The 16122-nt window shown below is 44.3% G+C and overlaps 1 protein-coding gene across 1 annotated transcript in view; it reads left to right on the top strand.

The window, feature by feature from the left end:
* The window catches only part of FAM174B (family with sequence similarity 174 member B), a 127889-nt gene that overhangs the window by 100224 nt on the left and 11543 nt on the right, over positions 1–16122 (top strand). The window lies entirely within an intron of this gene.

Below are 16122 nucleotides of genomic sequence, written 5' to 3' on the forward strand. Positions count from 1 at the left end.
CGAAAAATCATGTGATAGCACTGTCAGCAGTGTTCATTCCGGGAGTGGACAACTGGGAAGCAGACTTCCTCAGCAGACACGATCTTCACCCGGGGGAGTGGGGACTTCACCCAGAAGTCTTCCACATGATTGTGAACCGTTGGGAAAAACCAGGACAGATATTGCGCCAGGTCAAGGGACCCTCAGGCAATAGCTGTGGACGCTCTGGTAACACCGTGGGTGTACCAGTCAGTGTATGTGTTCCCTCCTCTTCCTCTCATACCAAAAGTACTGAGAATCATAAGAAGGAGAGGAGTAAAGACTATACTCGTGGCTCCGGATTGGCCAAGAAGGACTTGGTACCCGGAAATTCAAGAGATGCTCACGGAAGACCCGTGGCCTCTACCTCTAAGAAAGGACCTGCTCCAGCAGGGACCATGTCTGTTCCAAGACTTACCGCGGCTGCGTTTGACGGCATGGCGGTTGAACGCCGGATCCTGAAGGAAAAAGGCATTCCGGATGAAGTTATCCCTACCCTGATCAAAGCCAGGAAGGATGTAACCGTACAACATTATCACCGTATTTGGCGTAAATATGTTGCGTGGTGCGAGGCCAGGAAGGCCCCTACAGAGGAATTTCAACTGGGTCATTTCCTGCATTTCCTGCAAACAGGACTGTCTATGGGCCTCAAATTAGGGTCCATTAAGGTTCAAATTTCAGCCCTGTCAATATTCTTCCAAAAAGAACTGGCTTCTGTTCCTGAAGTTCAGACGTTTGTCAAGGGAGTACTGCATATACAGCCTCCTTTTGTGCCTACAGTGGCACCTTGGGATCTCAATGTAGTTTTGGGATTCCTAAAATCACATTGGTTTGAACCACTCACCACTGTGGACTTAAAATATCTCACATGGAAAGTGGTAATGCTGTTAGCCCTGGCTTCAGCCAGGCGTGTCTCAGAATTAGCGGCTTTATCCTATAAAAGCCCTTACCTAATTTTTCATACGGACAGGGCAGAATTGAGGACTCGTCCTCAATTTCTCCCTAAGGTGGTTTCAGCTTTTCACTTAAACCAGCCTATTGTGGTGCCTGCGGCTACTAGGGACTTGGAGGATTCCAAGTTGCTGGACGTAGTCAGGGCCCTGAAAATATATGTTTCCAGGACGGCTGGAGTCAGAAAATCTGATTCGCTGTTTATCCTGTATGCACCCAACAAGCTGGGTGCTCCTGCTTCTAAGCAGACGATTGCTCGTTGGATTTGTAGTACAATTCAGCTTGCACATTCTGTGGCAGGCCTGCCACAGCCAAAATCTGTAAAAGCCCATTCCACACGGAAAGTGGGCTCATCTTGGGCGGCTGCCCGAGGGGTCTCGGCTTTACAACTTTGCCGAGCAGCTACTTGGTCAGGGGCAAACACGTTTGCTAAATTCTACAAATTTGATACCCTGGCTGAGGAGGACCTGGAGTTCTCTCATTCGGTGCTGCAGAGTCATCCGCACTCTCCCGCCCGTTTGGGAGCTTTGGTATAATCCCCATGGTCCTTTCGGAGTCCCCAGCATCCACTAGGACGTTAGAGAAAATAAGAATTTACTTACCGATAATTCTATTTCTCATAGTCCGTAGTGGATGCTGGGCGCCGATCCCAAGTGCGGATTGTCTGCAATACTTGTACATAGTTACAAAAATCGGGTTATTATTGTTGTGAGCGATCTTTTCAGAGGCTCCTCTGTTATCATGCTGTTAACTGGGTTCAGATCACAGGTTGTACGGTGTGATTGGTGTGGCTGGTAATGAGTCTTACCCGGGATTCAAAATCCTTCCTTATTGTGTACGCTCGTCCGGGCACAGTATCCTAACTGAGGCTTGGAGGAGGGTCATAGGGGGAGGAGCCAGTGCACACCAGCTAGTCCTAAAGCTTTTACTTTTGTGCCCAGTCTCCTGCGGAGCCGCTATTCCCCATGGTCCTTTCGGAGTCCCCAGCATCCACTACGGACTATGAGAAATAGAATTATCGGTAAGTAAATTCTTATTTTTTCTCTGTGATTTTTAGTCACCATATATCACTGGAACTCTGTTTGTACTGCACAGGGGGTTCTTGTCCGGTATTGTGCTGCTGATATTGTACTGGGTTGCCTTGGATTGAGCTTTCAGACATGTCAGCTACAAGAGGCGACGGAGCTGGGGCTGATCCCACATTGCGTGATGGTGATGCTGCAGACACATTAGCGGAAAACATAGCAGCAGAGGGTTCAGGTTCTGGGGGTTCCCTACCCCCCAGTGGGACCGTAGCAACGGGGGTGCATAATGACCCACCTTGGGCTACTTTCTCCACGTTATTGAATACGCTGGTAACTAGACTTACGCCCCCTATGGGACCTCCTGTGCCAGTGCAACCGCTTATGGTCCCTGCAATTAATCTGCCATGGGCAGATCAACTGTCCAGTCAGTTACAGCAATTAAACCAATCACTGACTACACAGAAATCTCACCCTCGCCCGCCTAAGACCAAGGGGTCCTCTAAGCGGGCTATTACTTCCTCACAATCCACCAACGTCCCAGACACCTCATCTGATGAGGATGGTGTATATACTGACCCCACAGACACTGATACTGATAATTCTGATGGGAAATCTGTTTCACAGGTGGATGTTCCTGACTTGTTGGAGGCTGTCAGGATAATTCTTCAAATTACTGATGACCCAGAGCCTGATACTGCCCCTAAGAAACCGGACCGATTTAAACATCAGAAAGTGGTTAAACAAGTTTTACCTCACTCTGACCATTTAGTTGACATACCTCAGGAATCCTGGGAAAATCCAAGAAGATGCTGGCTCGCTATCCCCTCGCAGCAGAGCAAAGTAAAAATTGGGAGACACCACCGCCAGTGGATTCGCAAGTGGCGCGGCTGGTGGTATCCTCAGCTTTGCCTGTTACTACTGTCACGTCTCTGAAAGAACCGATGGATAAGCGTGTGGAGGGTTGTTTAAAGGCGATTTACACCCTAGCAGGTGCTGCGCATCTGCCCACCATTGCAGCAACTTGGGCTGCAGAGGCTATTGAAGCGTGGGCTCAGGAGTTGGAAGCTGAGCTGCTTTCCAACGTTTCTGATCATGCTAGACCATGTCTATCGTATATTGTCACAGCTTCTCATTACATTAAGGAGGCGGCTTCTGATGCCAGTATTCTGGCGGCCAAGGCTTCTACTACATCCATTTTGGCTTGCCGGATTCTCTGGCTGTGGTCCTTGTCTGTAGATATGGACTCTTAAGAAAACCCTGGAGGTACTCCCTTTTAAGGGAGACATTCTTTTCGGAGAAGACCTCAATAAGATAGTGGCTGACTTAGCCTCTGCTAAAACAGCTTGTCTACCTAGTACTGCTCCTTCGGTACCGAAGGCTAAGAGTACTCCCTTTCGCTCCTTTCGTCCTTCAGGGAAAGTAAAGCGTCAGATGTACCTGAAACAGGCTTGCACTTCCAAACCCAATAAGCCCAAACCTAAACGGGCCTGGGCTGCCCGTTAGCCTGCCTCCAAAACTGACAAGCCTGCTGCATGATGGGGCGGGCCTCCCTCTGGGGGATCTCAGGGTGGGGGGCTGACTAGGGTTTACCCAGGAATGGTTGAAGACCACTTCCGATGCCTGGGTACAGGAAGTCGTCACTCAAGGTTAGGCCGTATCCTTCAAGAATCGTCCCCCTCATCGATTTTGCCTGACAGTCGTCCCTTCGGATCAGGTGAAGGCAAAAACTCTTCATTCGGTGGTACAGTCCCTCCTGGACACAGGAGTGGTAGTATAGGTGCCTCTGGCTCAGAGAGGCAAGGGGTACTATTCACCGCTGTTCTTAGTCCCGAAACCGAATGGGTCCTCTCGACCCATCCTCAACCTCAAGTCCTTTAACAAATTTGTGAGGGTCTCCAAGTTTCATATGGAAACTCTTCGCTCTATTGTTCTGGCCTTGGAACCTGGGGATTATATGGTCTCCCTGGACATACAGGATGCTTACCTGCATATTCCCATTGCAATGTCACATCAGCAGTACCTGAGGTTTGCGGTTGGCAACCTCCATTACCAATTTCGGGCATTACCTTTTGGTTTGACCATGGCTCCGAGAGTCTTTACCAAGATCATGGCGGTAATGACAGCTGTACTCTGCCGTCAAGGGGTCAGGATCCTGCCGTATCTGGATGACTTGTTGATCCTGGCGAATTCCCCAGAAATTCTCCTATGCCATCTGGATCTGATGCTCCAGTTTCTGCAAGCCCACAGGTGGCTCATCAACTGAAAGAAATCTTCCCTGGTCCCTGCTCAGAGCATGGTGCACCTTGGGGCGTTGTTAGACACTCACAACCTGCGGTTGTTCTTGTCTTAGGAGAAAGTCCTGAAACTTCAGGACAGGATTCGATGCTTCCTATCTCGTCCGAAAGTGTCAATTCATTCGGCGATGCAAGTGCTAGGTCTCATGGTGTCGGCTTTCGACATGGTGGAGTACACTCCAGTCCATTCCCGCCCTCTGCAGACATTGATTCTTGCCAAGTGGGACGGCCTCACCGGATCAGGTCTCACATGATCTCCTTATTTCCGGAGGTCTGTCTGTCACTGAGCTGGTGGCTTCCGGACCAACGATTGAGCAGGGGTCGTCCCTTCTGGATCTCCAACTGGGTCCTTCTGACGACGGATGCCAGTCTGAGAGGTTGGGACGCGGTGTTGAAGCAACACTCCCTTCAGGGTTGGTGGACAGAGGAGGAGTCTCTCCTCCCGATAAACATTCTGGCACTGCGGGCGGTGTTCAATGCTCTGAACTTGGCCCAGCATTTAATACAGAACAGACCTGTTCAAGTACAATCTGACAACGCCACCACAGTGGTGTACATAAATCATCAAGGTGGCACTCGCAGCCGTATGGCAATGAGGGAAGTTCAAGAATTCTTCAGTGGGCAGAACGCCATCTGCCAGCCATATCGGCAGTTTTTATTCCGGGAGTCCTGAACTGGGAAGCAGACTTCCTCAGTCATCAGGACGTACACGCCGGAGAGTGGAGCCTCCATCCAAAGGTATTTCAACTCCTAGTGGACAAGTGGGGCCTCCCAGATGTGGATCTGATGGCGTCTCGACACAATCACAAGGTTCCGGTCTTCGGAGCAAGGACAAGGGATCCTCAAGCAGCGTTTGTGGATGCACTGGCAATTCCATGGAACTTTCGGCTGCCCTACGTGTTCCCTCCGGTGTCACTCTTGCACAGAGTATTAAGGAAATTCAAGCAAGAAGGAGGAATCCTACTTCTGGTCGCTCCAGCGTGGCCCAGACGGCACTGGTTCTCAGACCTTCAGGGTCTATCGTTAGAGCGTCCTCTTCTGCTTCCACAACGACCAGACCTCCTCGTTCAGGGCCCTTGTGTCTACCAGGATCTGGCCCGGCTGGCTTTGACGGCGTGGCTCTTGAAGCTTCCGTCTTGAGGGCCAAAGGATTTTCTGAGGCTGTCATTCAAACTATGTTGAAGGCCCAGAAACCGGCTTCTGCTCGGATTTATCATAGGGTCTGGAATTCTTACTTTGCTTGGTGCGCCACTAACAATTATGATGCTTACAAGTTTAGTACGGCCAAACTTTTGGCTTTTCTACAAGGTTCATATTTCAGCCTTGTCGGTTTGGTTCCAGAGAAAAATTGTGACTTTACCTGATGTTCATACGTTCACTCAGGGTGTTTTGCGGATTCAACTTCCTTATGTCCAGCCTGTGGCTCCTTGGGACTTGTCGGTGGTTCTGGAGGCGTTACAAGGGTCTCCGTTTGAGCCTCTTGAATCTGCAGACCTTAAGTGGCTTTCTCTTAAGGTATTGTTTCTGCTGGCTTTTGCCTCTGCTAGATGGGTGTCGGATCTGGGTGCCTTGTTTTGTAGGTCCCCATAACTGATTTTTCATTGTGACCGGGCGGTTCTTAGAACACGTCCCGGGTATTTACCTAAGGTGGTGTCTTCTTTCCACCTTAATCATTAGATTGTGGTTTCGGCCTTTGCCTCTCCTGACTTGTCTTCCAAGGAGCGGTCTTTGGATGTGGTACGGGCTCTCCGTATCTATGTAAAGAGAACTGCATCCCTTCGGAGGTCTGATTCTCTTTGTACTGTTTGGTTTTCACAAACGTGACTGGCCTGCTCACAAGCAGACCCTGGCCAGATGGATTAGAATGGTGATTGCACATGCTTATGTACAGGCTGGCCTTCCAGCTCCTGCTACCATCAAGGCCCATTCTACTCGGTCTGTTGGACTTTCATGGGCGGCCCGCCGTGGTGCGACCCTTGAACCATTGTGCAAGGCGGCTACGTGGTCCTCAGTGAACACGTTCATAAGGTTCTATGCGTTCGATACCTCCGCATCCCAGGGTGCTTCCTTTAGACGCCGGGTTCTTGTGCTCGCTACAGTGCATCCTAAAGGAACTGCTTTAGGACATCCCCAATGTCATTCCCTGTGGAGCCCAGTGTACCCGCAGCAGAAAATGAGATTTATGGTAAGAATTTACTGTTTATAAATCTCTTTCTGTGACGTACACTGGGCTCCACAGGGCGCCCACCCTGATGCACTTAGCTTCTTTGGGTTGGTATGGCATTAGCCTCTGACACTTTTTCTCCTGTGGTGAGAAGGTGGTGTATGTGGCTTCTAATGGTTGTCGTCTCTTTTACCTGCTACTGCATTGGACTGGTTAACAAAAAATGAGCTCCTGTGCACGGAGGCGGGATTATAGAGGAGGTGGCGCTATGCATTCTGGGAACAGTCAAAGCTTTTAGCCTGTTAGTGCCTCGGATCAAGATCCTACTCTACACCCCAATGTCATTCCCTGTGGAGCCCAGTGTACCTCGCAGAAAGAGATTTAACAACGGTAAGTTCTTACCATAAATCTTGTTTTTTTAACTCATGATCCAACTACTTTAGGGATTCATAAACAAATACATATGATTATATAGTATTTTTTTTTTATGCAAGAATTAATTTAAAGACAACCTATTGCTATTATGTAATACATTTTCCCTTTATGTATTCAAGTATTTATAGCATATTTTTATACCAGCAATTTCTTGCTAAATTAGTGCAGAAATCTTAGTTGACTAAAGCAATTAAGAAATAATACTTTCATAGGGCATGTTATATCACTTTAATTGGTAAAGTATATTCTGCTTTCTGTGCTATCTAGCAAATGGTTCCATTCAGCTACTCACATCCGGGTAATGGTAAAAGGACCGCCATATAATTGTCTTACTGGGTAGAAAGAACAAAACAGGGAGGTTTGATACAAAGTAGACAACCTCTTCAAAAGCCATGCACACACATTACTGCCTTGTTCTATCTGCAGTCACATTTCTGCTGTCTGATCTAGATCTTGTTGCTGGGAGACGCATAGAAAAAGACATTATAGCTTACCCTCTCATCCAGTGTTACAACATATTACATTGAAGGTTGTTACCTGTATGTCATTTGTTAATTTGAGCAGTGCAAGTACGAGCTGTGCTTTATTTTATTGAATTCATTCAGATTTAGCGTCTACCTGTTCCTCCGTGTCACTGCTGAAAACAAAGCACTTATTTACATCTATCCCCAGAAACCTTGAGGAATTCATGTAGAGTATCCTTTCACTGCAGTCACTCTGATGCGGGGTGTAAACAGCTCAGAATAATGCTGTGCTAGAGAATGACCTGTCCTTCAGATATGACAAGGCTTTTGTTGGGCCACAGAGAGAACTTGTTGAGCTAGAAAGTGATTAATGTGGAAGAGAGGGAGAACATTCTATTGATCTCTTTGCAGAGCGGACTGTGCCGTGTGAGCGAGTATCCCCTGGTGCTTCTGGCAGGCAGTTTGAAGTCAGAATTTGTATGCGTTACTTAAGACACACTGAACAGTTAGACAATGAAGCTTAAAATGTGCCAGAATTATCTTCTGGGGTGATGTTTGTGTTGCAAAATACTGTTTGGCTATGCCTAGGCGCATTAACCCTATATGTAGAAACCTCCCACAGTCTGCATATGGTCAACACAAAAGAAAACACTAAATTGTTCATTTTTAATCATCATTTTTGGTTACATAGTTGATTAGGTTGAAAACAGACAAATGTCCATCGAGTTCAACCTGTATTATAAAAATGTATATAATTTAAATGCTGTATTCTTGGATATTTTTTTCAGCTAGGAATTTATCTAATCCATTTTAACCTTAATGGTTGAGTTCACCATAAATACCTTATCTGGCAGAGAATTCCAAATCCTTACTGTGAAGAACCCTTTTCTCCGTTGTGTATGAATTTTTTTTTTCTTCTAACCTCGGGGTGTGTCTTATGTAGCTGTTTTTTTTTGTTTTGTTTTTATAAACCGATTGTGTGATATATCCTTGTATTGTCTCTTTATGTATTTATGAATATTAGTAATGTCCCCTCTCAATCGCCTCTTTTCCAGTGTAAACAAATGTAACCTATAAGTCTTTCCTCATAATTCAGTTCCTCTAGCTGTTTAACCAGTTTGGTGGCTCACCTCTGAACCCTTTCGAGTTCCAAGATATCTTTTTTATAGTGAGGTGCCCAGAACTGTACACAATATTCCAGGTATGGCCATACCAATGCTTTATACAGAGGCAGGTTAAATTAACATCATCCTATATCCTTGTAGTGGGCTTCTGTGTTCTGGGGTTTTATTTCTCTGTTCCACCATAAAATTGGCCTCCACAAAGGAGGGTCTGAGGTATAGAGCTGGCCATGATACCCCACTCCCTCATATTCGGAATTACCATTACCTGAAGCCATAGTTTATATTACACCGGTGTAGCCCTTCCACTAAACAGAACAGTGTGGTCCCCATTTATCTGGTGGTTTTCATTGCATGTTCAGAACAGACTATAAATAACCTCTAATCAAGTCGCAGAATGCTAATAAATTCTGCTTGGATCAAAACTGTTCTGCCTAGTGGGAGAAAGGCAGGGTCCGGTGTGAATCACCGCCGCACGGGATGCCAAATATCAGTACACTGACATCGGCATCTCAAAAGCATGCTTATGTCATTTCTTGGAAATTATAGCCTGACATTTTAAAACTGCCTATCTGGTTATGAAATGCCTTGCATGGGATTTGCTAGCAACTCATACCTAACAGCTTCCATGTAAGTAATGAGCTTCTCCTTTAGCAGATAGCTGTAGTGTTTGAGCTCGTTTTTTTGCAGAACATTTCTGATTTAGGCTTTCAGGATCAGCATGAGCAGATATGACTTGTTTTTGTAAGCGTCAGTAATTATCCTAATGTTTCAATTATTGCTTCAAGATGTCCTCAACTGGTGATTGAGATTTTGTGAGGATTGCCAAATGGAAACAACTGTGTATGGGTGGAGGGTGAGTCTGATGTGTTGTGTAATATTGTATAGTATTTGATTATGTTTCAGAGCTTGAGTCTGCTGCATGTTTGCTACAGAAAAGACAATCCAATGTTTTCTTGTAGAGGAAAGAGAATTTATCTGTTAGGGAATGTGGTTTTACTGCTTATTGATTTTCTGGCTGCGCTTACAGTTTGGCACAAACCCAAATATGTGTATTAAGATGCAGGCTTGATAAAAACTGATTTAGATATTTGGGGCACATTGGCCAAACATTGCACTGTAGATCGAGTCATGACCTGGTAAATTAAGTGATTGTGACAGCCAATGATCTCTGTTGCCTGACGTAGCAGTAGAAAAGATTGGAAGCAGGCCTTTTGACGATGTGATCCAGCCTAAGGAATTTGGCTCTAAATGGCTGGCCAAATATGTCATATCTGGCCATTCAAGGAATGGCAACCATAAGTGACTATCCATAAATGTATTATATACAGATTAATGCCCTGCCTACATCCACAGCTGGTGTAAAATCTGTTCTGATCACTATACTGAGAGCATTCCTGGCAGAAAATGTGGCACGAAGATATTCTAACTTGGGGACAGTTGCATTCTCAACACTTGCAATGAAGTCCATGGTCAGTGCCATGTTATGTTCAGCCACATATGACATTGTTTCATATAGTATACTAGGTTGTAAAGGAGGAGTTGTTTCACCCCCTCCTCACCTTCCAAGTTGTGAATCCCTTAATCCGTAGGTCTTTGACTCCCCCAATCACAGAGTGAGAATGATGGTGAAATGGTAATAATAAATGTGTGGAAAAGTAACTTCCTAACATTTGTATGGCCAATCCTCACAATTTATGTCTGGGAAAACCAGAAACCAACAAACAGGAATACAAAACTTTTATGATTTAAAAAAAATAAACTTTTTTTTTTTAGTAATGGGAATAACATCCAAGTATTATTCACAGCTCTCTTGGCACCACTCCTCAGTTGCTGAAAGCAATTTGCCCTCTTTAAAACAAAACAAAAAAAAAACCCTTTGTCTCCTCACACTTCGAGATGTGTGTCTATTTTTTCGGTCGCCTGTGTAAAAAAAATAAAAAAATAAAGGACCACGCACCAGACTACTAATGAAGTCAGGCTGCATTGTAATATTAGAAGCATATTGTGTAAGAGCGGAATCTGTGTCCCTTATGTCCTCTTTCTTGTTTAGATCCTTCTCCATTCTGTTTAAATCCACAACATTTGATTAGCGTTTATGATTATTTTTATTGCTCTATTGTATGCATCTCTCGTCCATCAGAAAGGAAGCCATCATGCTGGTAGAATGCCTGATTGTCATTGTCTTGGGCCATCTGTAATATAAAACATGTACTGGAGCTTGTTAAATCCCAACCACAATTCAGACTTTAATTTTTATCGACAAACCATTTTCATTTGGAAATGGGAAAGTTCTGTTGATATCTTATGAAGTTCCGCTCGTGCTTCACTCTTACAGTGACTTGCTACTTTGTACGGTATTTAAATTTGCATTTTGTGTAGTGCATAAATAGAACTTAGGTGATCAATTGATGTCGGTATGGTTGGGACAGCATTGGGAATTCCAAGTGGCGCAAAAATGTGGGAGGTATTCTGTCACTGGGTTGAATTCTTCCAGAGAAACATTAGAATTTTGGCAATGGAATGAGGAAAAAAATCCACAGAGCGGTTTATATATTTTATTATTAGCAATACACAGTGTTACAAAGTTTGTTATATAGTCCTAGTATACTGTACATTCAAATCTAATGAAGAACAAAGAGAAGACTAATATCTTAAATAAGCAGAAGTATACAAGAGTGCTCATTTCCGAAGATACCTGCAGAACAGTTTTTTTTTAGAAGTCTAGTTTTACAAATGTGTTCCTTATTTTATACAGCAATATATATATATATATACAGTGCATCCGGAAAGTATTCACAGCGCTTCACTTTTTCCACATTTTGTTATGTTACAGCCTTATCCTAAAATGGAATAAATTATTTTTTCCCCTCAAAATTCTACACACAATACCCCATAATGACAACGTGAAAAAGTTTTTTTTTGAGATTTTTGCAAATTTATTTAAAAGAAAAAAATAAAATAACGTACATAAGTACTCACAGCATGAAGCTCAAAATTGAGCTCGGGTACATCCTGTTTCCATTTATCATCCTTGAGATGTTCCTACGGGTTAATTGGAGTCCACTTGTGGTAAATTCAGTTGATTGAACATGATTTAGAAAGGTACACACCTGTCTATATAAGTTCCCACACTTGACAGTGCATGTCTGAACACAAACCAAGCATGAAGTCAAAGGAATTGTCTGTAGACCTCCAAGACAGGATTGTCTCGAGACACTAATCTGGGGAAGGGTACAGAAAATATCTGCTGCTTTAAAGGTCCCAATGAGCACAGTGGCCTCTATCATTTGTAAATGGAAGAAGTTCGGAACTACCAGGACTCTTCCTAGAGCTGGCCGGCCGTCTAAACGTAGTGATCGAGAGATAAAGGCCCTAGTCAGAGAGGTGACCAAGTACCTGATGGTCAGAGCTACAGAATTCCTCTGTGGAGAGAAGAGAACCTTTCAGAAGGACAACCATCTCTGCAGCAATCCATCAATCAGGCCTGTATGGTAGAGTGGCCAGACAGAAGCCATTCCTTAGTAAAAAGGACATGGCAGCCCGTCTGGAGTTTGCCAAAATGCACTCTTGACCTCAGACTAGAGCGACGATATATCTTTCAGCAGGACAACGACCCTAAGCACACAGCCAAGATATCAAAGGAGTGGCTTCAGGACAACTCTGTGAATGTCCTTGAATGGCACAGTGAGAGCCCAGACTTGAATCCGATTGAACATCTCTGGAGAGATCTGAAAATGACTGTGCACCGACTCTTCCCATCCAACCTGATTGAGTTTGAGAGGTGCTGCAAAGAGGAATGGGCAAAACTGCCCAAATATAGGTGTACCAAGCTTGTGGCACCATATTCAAAAAGACTGTAATTGGCTGTAATTGCTGCCAAAAGTGCATCAACAAAGTATTGAGCAAAGGCTTTGAATACTTATGTACATGTGATTTCTTAGTTTTTATTCTTAATAAATTTGCAAAAATCTAAAAAAAAACTATTTTCATGTTGTCATTATGGGGTATTGTGTGTAGAATTTTGCGGGAAAAAAATACATTTATTCCATTTCGGAATAAGGATGTAACATAACAAAATGTGGAAAAAGTGCTGTAAATACTTTCTGGATGCACTGTATGTCCCTTGGTCTGTTTTGGGGTTGTCTGTTCTTGGTAGCTTGATTACCTCACCTACATCATCAAGCAGTCCAACTTATGTTTTTCTGTGTTACCACAATCTTTCAAAAGCAAGGTAGGAAAAGTAGGCAAGTATTGATTTATACAGGTTGAGTATCCCATTTACAAAATTTTGAAATACAGAATACTCCGAAATACAGATTTTTTTGAGTACGACTGAGATAGTGATGCCTTTGCTTTCTGATGGTTTCATGTACAAAATTATTCAAAATATTGTGTAAAAAAAATATCCTTCAGCCTATGTGTGTAAGGTGTATATGAAACATAAATGCATTCTGTGCTTAGACTTGTGTCCCATCCCCAAGATATCTCATTATGGTATGCAAATATTCCAACATACAGAAAAATTATATATCCAAAATACTTCTGGTCCCAAGCATTTTGAATATTGGAGACTCAACCTGTATTGAAGGATTTGGTTGGTTGTCTCATTATTCTAGTGGCCCTGTATACCTCTAAACTGGCTTTCATATAAGGCAGACAGTCCCGATTCACAGCGGAGTGGAGAGTTACGGATGTCAGCAGCAATGGAGAGGGATGGCAGAGAAGGAACATTGTGGACAGACTACCTCTGAAGATTTGCCATAGGGCAGAATTTCCCAAACTTTCCCATTACAGTCCAGGTTTTAAGGATAGCCATGTTTGAACACAGGCGTCTTAATTAGTACCTCATTCAATTTGATTTAACCATCTGGACCAAAGCATCCTTATCCTTAAAACCAGGACTGTAATGGCAGAGGGAACTGTGCCCTGGGGCATAATTACGACAATCCATTATACAGTACATGTCCCGATTTAAGGAAACCTATATAATGGGAGGTAGTCAAGTTGGAGGAACGTTTTCCATTTTATCTCATTGGTACATGTTTAGTTTAAGTAATTTTTAAGTATATTTTATTTGGAGATGAGTGAAATTGCTGCAAAAGTGTAAACTTGCCATTTGTGTAATATATAGAATATAAATAGAGCTAGGTCTTTAATGGCCCATTAATTAATTAATTCGGTGAGTCCATAAATTCATTCATTCATTAAGGCAGGTCCAGTAAGAATGGTTTATTTGCACCTTAGGTAAAGATTCACCCTACCGCCGCTGTTTCCCCCAATACACCATACCCTCCAACTGTACCTTTTTGGCCGGGACAGTACTGTTTTTTCATGGTCTGTAGTGGCCAAAAGGGGCCTTGTACCAATATCTGCGTCTCCCTTGGCCTATAGATTCCTATGGCAGCGCAATGTGGCAACGCCCCCTTTGCCAGTGGCCACGCCCGTTTTCAGAAATTGTACCGTTTTCTTTTTTTAACAATGTTGGAGAGTGTGATACACTCTTTCAGCCAGCTTCATTAAACCTAAACCTCATGCACATTTTCGACCAAACCTTGGGAACAAGTGCCCCCAGTACATAATATGCCACACAGCTGTGCCCCCAAACCACACATCAGCACATTCAGTACATAATATACCACACATCAGTGCCCCAATACATAATATGCCAGTGTCTTCTACCCATTAATTATACCAGAACATATGTAAATACATGCGTTTACCTCTGATGAGGCTAACACAGATGCTGACATGGGACCGAGATTCTGAAATGGCCATGGTAAAAAGCTGAGATTTCCACGGCACGGTAGTACCCATTTCCACTCAGAATGATTCAGAATGATTCTTGTCCGGAGCCTAGCATTCATAATTCTACAAAAGAGGGCAGAGCACATTCTTCTTTGCAAAATAGTCAGGGAGCGGCACCTTGCTAAAATTACCTAGTGTGAATACTACATAACACGTTCCATTTGTAAATATTATACACTGTTTATAAACAGAGCAACCAATATGCCCATTTACCTCCACCCCCATTTACCCCAGCAACTCATTTACTTATCCTGTCAGTACACATTAACCAATTTAGTACCATTAACATCCCCATGAATCAGTTAAACCCCCACCCCCATTAACCCAGTGGGCGAGATTCAAAACTTCTTGACGCTGGCAGCCACTAGATGGCGCCGAATGGAGATATTCAAATGTAGGCCTTTTTGGGCTCTACTGGCTGCCGGCATTTACATTTCAGCTCGCACCCACCGAGGGTGGCGAGCTGAAATGTGTGAAAAGTGATCCAAACCGCACCTTTCCCGATGGCGCCTGTTAGTTTAGTTGGGTTTACCCACTAAACCCAACACTAACTAGCACGATCAGGGGGTATCAAGTGAATATCACCCTCTGCAATCTCCTGTCACTTTAGAGGGGCGATAAGACATTGGGCGAATTCAAAGGTTAAGAAACCCCCATCACCCATTAACCCACACCTTACCATCCATTATCAAGTTACCCTCCCACGAAGATCTCCCTACACAGCAAACATCAACCTATTCACCTGAAACACCCACTAACAACTCCACTCAGCACCTATTAACCCCCTCACCCAGTAGTGATTAACCCATTCATTAATTATTTCACTCTCCCAGCACCTATTAACACATTAACTCACCCTTTCAGCACTCATTAAACAGCCCCCCCCCCCCCCTCAACAGTAAGTGCAGTCCCTGCGACTCCAAGGGTAGGAGGGGAGGACCTGAGGGAAGGGGTGGCCACCACGCTGCCTGCATACATCTTAACACTGACTGCTTAGGGAATGCAGGGTGGGGGTGGAGGGAGGTTTATTAGGACCACAGCCACAGCTGTCATTTATTAGGGTATGGCTGTCAGAGACATGCATTCTTTTCTGCTCAGCAGGCCCCCAGGTCCCAGTGCCCTTGGCAGCTGCCTAATGGAAGCACTGGCCATGCATTCTGGGTAGGTATAGGGACTCTTAAGGCTAATTTCTGTTGGCAAAACATACAAAAATGAGGGCCCCATTTTACAATGAATCGTATTACCAGTGGCACATATTGTTTATTATTGCAGTGACATGAATATCTCATTGGTATTTAATATTGCTTACCTAACAGAGTTTACCTAACAGAGGTCCAGAGATGTTCCCCTACTCAGCAGCCAGCGACGGGCTTCTGTGTCATATGCATGACTCTTTCACCAGGGACCTGGCAGCACCTGGAAGGCTTCGCTGAAGCCGGAAGGCTGTGCTGGGCCCTCATTGCCGGCAACGAGAACCGTATGTCTTCCTCCATCTATAGATGGTGTAAGCGATACAGTGAAAAACAGCTGTAAACTTAGTCTACTGCTCTTTGTTGATTACTGAAAGGAGGACATAGAAACATAGAATTTGACAGCAGATAAGAACCACTTGGCCCATCTAGTTTGCCCTAAACACAAATACATGCACACACACCCTAGGGCAGTGGTAGCCAACCCTGGTCCTCGAGAGCTACCAACAGTTAACATTTTCTATTAACGTTTCCTATGTCTCCGCACAGAATCACAAGTACTTAGCTCCATCTGTGGATCTTTTAAAATGTGTCAGTGAGTAATGACTGCACCTGTGCACCTGCTAGGTGAGCTGGAAAACGTGAACTTTTG

This window comes from Pseudophryne corroboree, chromosome 6 (genome assembly GCF_028390025.1).
Source record: "Pseudophryne corroboree isolate aPseCor3 chromosome 6, aPseCor3.hap2, whole genome shotgun sequence".
Lineage (NCBI taxonomy): Eukaryota > Metazoa > Chordata > Amphibia > Anura > Myobatrachidae > Pseudophryne > Pseudophryne corroboree.